This window comes from Branchiostoma belcheri, unplaced genomic scaffold, assembly GCF_001625305.1.
Source record: "Branchiostoma belcheri isolate BF01 breed outbred unplaced genomic scaffold, Haploidv18h27 scaffold6, whole genome shotgun sequence".
Classification (NCBI taxonomy): domain Eukaryota; kingdom Metazoa; phylum Chordata; class Leptocardii; order Amphioxiformes; family Branchiostomatidae; genus Branchiostoma; species Branchiostoma belcheri.
The window spans coordinates 4,240,585-4,246,863 of record NW_017804242.1 but is presented as its reverse complement, the minus strand read 5'-3'; positions in this window follow the sequence as shown (position 1 = coordinate 4,246,863).

The window sequence follows — 6,279 nt, the reverse complement described above, 5'->3', positions numbered from 1 at the left end:
ACCACCAAGGTGATTCACTTCGACGTGTAATATAGCTATGATTTCACGCTTGAGAAATACGAAAAACGTATATGTTTGAGATTAAGGTACAACCTACAAAATATTCAACACAAAAAAATCTGCGTATCGGCTTTTCACGTCCACTTTGAAATGGCGCCCTGCGGTTTTTAGATGAACTGCAGCCACCTATCCCGAAAGCCAGATCAGTAACATGTTGTTATACACCACCTGGAGCCAAGCGTCACAATATAAGTCATATAGTCTTAAGCCGACATAGTTCTGTATACGTACCACACATCACATTTTATACCTGGCTAACGCTGACATGAGACTTTCTACCCAGCCTTCAAGAATTTTCCCCGCACTACTTTTATATAACTACGTCATGGAGCCCCAAGGGTCGCCCATTGATACTGCGTTCTGCGACCTTGAGGCCTGCTCACGCTCATCACATATTAGCTCTCAGCGCGCTGCTTCAGGACATCGAGTTTCTGGCAACGATAGTTTGAATTGGCCAACGAAATAGTTATGATCTGTGAGGCTCATCATTGTAATCTGTGTGGGCTATCTGTCGAATATAACATTTTGACTCTGTACAATACTCTCAAAACTGAAGATTGGTGTTGTTGATTTGTCAACTCAAATTTGACCCCCGAACACTCCCGACGTCTGCCGACCTACTCCCGAACACCAGTCGAGCACAAGTCAATCATGGCCGAACTTTCCGACCACCCCGAATGTCTTACGCATTTTGAAACATTCTGCTGACGCTGCCGAATAGTAGCCAACCTACCCAAACAACAGCCGACCACAACACAACCGATCTTGCTCCTAACTTACTACTAACCATGGTTGGGGGTAGGGTAGTGGATGTGTGGCACCGTTCGGCAGAGCATATTCGTGAATGTGTGACAGGGGCGTATTGTCAGCACTATAATCAAATAACAGACTTCATCAGGCCGTCAATTATCATTTGTACCGCCTTCAAATTACAAAGTAACAAGCTTAAGTCGCCGCCATGGTGACGCTGTATAGGATTTCAAAACAAACGGGTTGCTTTTCAGCAACTGACGTACGTTCACTTTTGTAATTATGCAGGACTTAATAGGTGTAAATTAAGTTACATTTCTCGGGACCAGGTGCAAAAATGTTGCCTTCATATGAATTTGGCAGAGCAAATGATGTGACTATATGTAAAAACGTGATAATTTTAGAAAATATGAATCGTAAAATGGGATCAGACACCCAGGACGCTGAAGGCCGAGATTTGACATTTAAATTGTGTGTGTGCATGTATGTGTGTGTGTGTCCAATGCGAATAGAATAGGGGCCCTGTCACCCAAGTCTTGCGATCCTCGTACGACAAACCAAGGCCAAGCAAAGGCCATCTTGGGATGGTCGTATCCTGCAAAATTCAGTTGTCTTGTTGCGGATAAAAGTTGTCTTTGATCATTGTCAGTGGTTGATTCTACAACCCAGTACTTGCTGGAAAATTCTACGGCATCCATATCGTACACCGACCTACGTCGAATTAGCCCGAACTGTAAGGTACTGATTTGTTTCAAAATACTTCTTACAAATGAAAATCTAGAATACGTAGTTTCAAATTTTGAGCACGGCAATGGCCATGCTAGTGCTGAAAAGGTCAGTACTTGCAGTAACTTATGTGCTCTCATTTCTTTCACAGGAAAATTTTAAATACCTTTTGTCTTGTTAGGACTAACATACAACTTGTCTTCCCTCCCACGATGTAAGCCTTTTTAGGACTCCAGAAATCTCAAATAACCCTAATATCACATAACATTTAACAATCTGGTCAAAGAACGCTTGGAGGGCATATAGCAAAACAACTAAACAGCCGAACTTTACCAAAATCACCAATAACAAAAAAATAGTCCGTAGTTTTATACTTCTTAAACATTTATTTCACACAGTGCCAAACCGACTTCAATTTTCAGTTACTTCACTTTTGCCGTCAGCGGTGGCATATCGACGACATGTCTCAGGAAAAGACCTGCAGTATCTGTACACTAACAGTGTGCAGTCATTTATAGGATCGTGAATACACTCACACAAACACGGTGACCAGTGCTCACATCAAATTGAAACAAAACTGTACTTTTTTTTCAAATCCATCAGAAATGTGGCTATCATAGATCGCTGGGCCACAATATCACATTGCAAATTTTGAGGCACAAGACCGAAGATTAGCAGGTACAAAACATTCAACTTTGCGTAAAATTGAAGGAAACACTAGGTAGAATTAGGCATGCGTTTCTTTTTCGTCAGTGCTCATGCTACTCTAATGTCATGTGTTATCATCAGGTCGCATACAGGTCAATGCCAGGTTGTTCGTTGCCGTGGTCAACCTGTTAACCTGCCCCAGCGGCTTCCCCAACGGCCTCCAGACCTCACCTCCTCCTCTTCGGGGCGACCGTGTCCTCCATCCCTCTCTTCGGGGCGACGGTTTCCTCCCTCCTCCTCCTCCTCTTCTTCCTCCTCCTCTTCTTCCTCCTCCTCTTCTTCTTCCTCCTCTCCTTCCTCCTCCTCTTCTTCCTCCTCCTCCTCTTCCTCCTCTTCTTCCTCCTCCTCTTCTTCCTCCTCCTCTTCTTCCTCCTCTTCCTCCTCCTCTTCTTCCTCCTCTTCCTCCTCCTCTTCCTCCTCCTCTTCTTCCTCCTCTTCTTCCTCCTCTTCCTCCTCCTCTTCCTCCTCCTCTTCCTCCTCTCTTCCTCCTCCTCCTCTTCTTCCTCCATTTCATCATCATCATCATCGTCGTCCTCTTCTTCATCACCACGACTGGAAATAAAAAAATAGGTAATAACATTTTACATAGTCTTGTTCTTTTTGTTGTCTCGTGTGTAGCTTTTAACTAAATTGAGTCAATGAAGGTTATACATCCAGGCAATGGGATACCAAAAAAATGTTACTCAAGCAACTGGATAGATTTTGAAAACTTTTAGACGTTTCAAGTAGCATCTACTACTTTTTGTCATGAGTGACTAACGGAATCTGTAGTTGAGCAGGTATCTATCCACTTGGATTTCATATGTGTAAATTGCAATTTTTGCATTGCAAAGAAGAAAAAAATTGAGACAGTCCAAAAGGAGGAAAAAGCAAGATAACTAAAGACACGTTAATGCTAATTAGCCAAATCGTTTTAGCAGAATTGTTTCTGGGTCATATTTACATCTTGTGTGATACAATAACAGACGTTGGTGAAGGTTAGACATCGAGGTAATAAGATACGCCAAAAACAGTTACTCAAGGACCTGGATATATGAATTTGGAAACGGTCGTTTCAGGTAGCACCCACTACCTTTCGTCAGTGACACTGGAGAGTTGTCAGAAAAGCAGGTTTGAATGTACGAACTATTGATTGATATGCAAATAAGGGGGGGGGGGCAATTTTTTTGAAAGTCCAAAAAGAAACAAGTGTTAGACCACTACCTTAAAAAGTTTACATAAAGGACGGTCTCCGGTGCTCTTACGCCGAGCGTATGTAGGGTGGTGCCCATCTCCATTTCGTAGCCCTTGGGCGACACACAGTTGTATGTCTCATATGTGCTGAGTGCTAAGCAGAGAAAGAAGTGTGTACCATTTTTAAAGTCTTTGGTATGACCCGGTCGGGGGGTTGAAATCAATTGAGCTATTGCACCGGTATTTTAAATAAAGGACCGGCTTCTTACCCGCGTTGACTGTCCTGACGGTGTTCGTCACGACTCTGGCTATCCTGGCGGTGTTCCTCATGACTCTGGCTGTCCTGCTGGTGTTCTTCACGACTCTGGCTGTCCTGGCGATGTTGTTCACGACGCAGGACCTGCACTTCGCTGCTCATGTTGGCGAGACTCTCGCGCATCTCCCGCAGCTCCTCTGTATCCGGCATGTCTTTCGAGAAAAAGAGATGAAAATAAAAGAACTGTCCAAGACTTCTCTCCCAACATAGAAGTCAGTCACACACAGAGAAGAGAATTCGTCATAAGCCAGTACTTATCAAGAATATTCATTATTTAGATCAAAGGCTGTCAGTTAGGCATCAGTTAGGCTGTCTAGTAAATGAACCAAATTTCTTATAGTTCATAATATTTTTGTACAGTTTTTTTTTATTAGTATTTCGAAATACAAAAACATGTACAGACAAGACATGAACAAAGCAAAAAGTAATAACATAATGGTAACAGAGAAATAATCCACGGATCCAAAAATACAATCGAGATAAAACAAGGATAACAGCAGGGAAAAAAACTCTAAATAATAGTACTTGATCTAGTATAATACAGATGACAGAGCAATATGAATATACAGTAAGATGAAACTTGAAATACAGTTTTAAGAGTCATGTTAGTGAAATGAAATGCACAGTCTTCAGGCACAAAAGAGGTTGTTTGCTATTTGTACTTATGTCTGTCAGTTTTGAACAAGAAGTAAACTGTACCCTGCGTACTGTAGGGTACTGTGTCAGACTCTACTGTACGCTGAGAAGGACCAATACTCTCTTCAATACGACTGGTGGGATTCAATGTAGTGACTGTATGGACGAAAATGACCTACCAAGATTTTCAAGCTCCTTCAGCTTCCTCCCCATCTGCCCTACGATTCGGCTCTGCCGGTTCACGCTGCTCTCCACCCTGCGAAGACGATCTGTGTAAAAGAATCTCCAATGAAAAAAACCTTCTTAGACTACTTAAAAGCTTTGGACCATGTTTAGGAGTAGGTCGGGAGCAAGGTCGGCTGGTGTTTGGCGAGGTCGGCTAGGTATTCAGCTAGCTGCGCCAGCCGAATGTTTCAAAATGTTTTTAAAAAGCATTCGTGGGTGCTCGGAAGGTTTGGCCATGGTCGGCTGGTGTTAGGGCGCAAGATCGGGGAAAGGTCCTGAATGTCAAGGGCTAAAGGGATGCAGTTTACCGTTCGATACCACAAACTGCACTCTCCTCTGACGTGTTACAGTCATTTCCGAGAACATGGGGCTACATGGCCTTGAGGCTACATGAAAGCTATGGTGTGTCATTTCAGCATTCTGACAAGAAACTGTTGCCGTACATGCATAAAATTAAAATCAATCAACCCAATGGCATCTCACTGTATCAAAAAATGATATGAGAAACTTTACCCATGATCTCTTCAAGCTCTTGGTCTTCAGTCTCTGCTTCAGTTGCCTCTTGTCGCTCCCTGAGCCTGTCCCTGATTTGGTCCAACGAAATGCCCTGGGCCTCCATCGCGACCATGAGGACCGTGACCACCACTAAGGTGAAAACCAACGACTTGCTGGCTGTCATTTTTAACGGATCCTGCGTTTCGATGTATTAAAGTTACTCGAACTTCTCACGTTTAGTGCTCCTGCACGTCTATTCCCTCTCACGTTCTGGTGCTACAAGCGTGGCGTTGCCTCTCTCAGACTGGTACACTGAGTGCGGGATTTGGGACTATTTATAGTTTTTTTCCGTTCTTTGTTTTTGAACTTTGAAAATCAGTTTACCCACATGGACAACGCGTCGATGACAAAGTTAAGTCTTGACGTACTTTGACATTTTCTGATGAATAGGGTACTAGACAAAAGATGCATGCTTCTAAGAGTCTTAGATGATTGGCAAGGTCATTCAACCTAAATGTTAAGGACGAAGTGTAAGGTGAAGGACCGAGTGTCTTCAGCTTCTGAAGTTCGTTCACACTCTCACTTACTCACTCAGTCTCGAACACACTCACTCACACACACACACACACACACACACACACACACACACACACACACTCACTCAGTTTCAACTCCGTTGGTCATAATCATCATCTGGCGGCTGTTGTGCAACGACATAAGGCTGTGTCCGAGTTTTTTGATCGGCCACCATGGTAGAGGTGGCCTGTACTTTTTCAAGATGTCAACCCTTAGACATGACTGTAAGGTTTGAATAACTCACACAGGAATGGACCCTGCTCTTTTCGACAAGTGTCCAAAGCTAGCTAGGTACTCATTTTCACTTGAATCAAGTTAGGAAATAGGGCACAACACTAGGGCCAGCTCAGAACCATTGGATTCTGAGTAAACCGCAAATTCACCTTACATTGCTCCTGTTGCCCAGGTTTGTAATTCATTCCTTACTTTGACGAAACATGCCTTTCTACGAAAACTGCCTTCTTGTACGCGAGTAACCTTTTTACGTAGCCCTGAATAGAAGCTGGCTAGGGGGGCCATCTTATTAGCAGAGACATGATGCGGAACATTGCTTCCTAAAGCATGTTGACGTCACCAACACGACTTATATAGGCATTGACGTCACCACCAATATT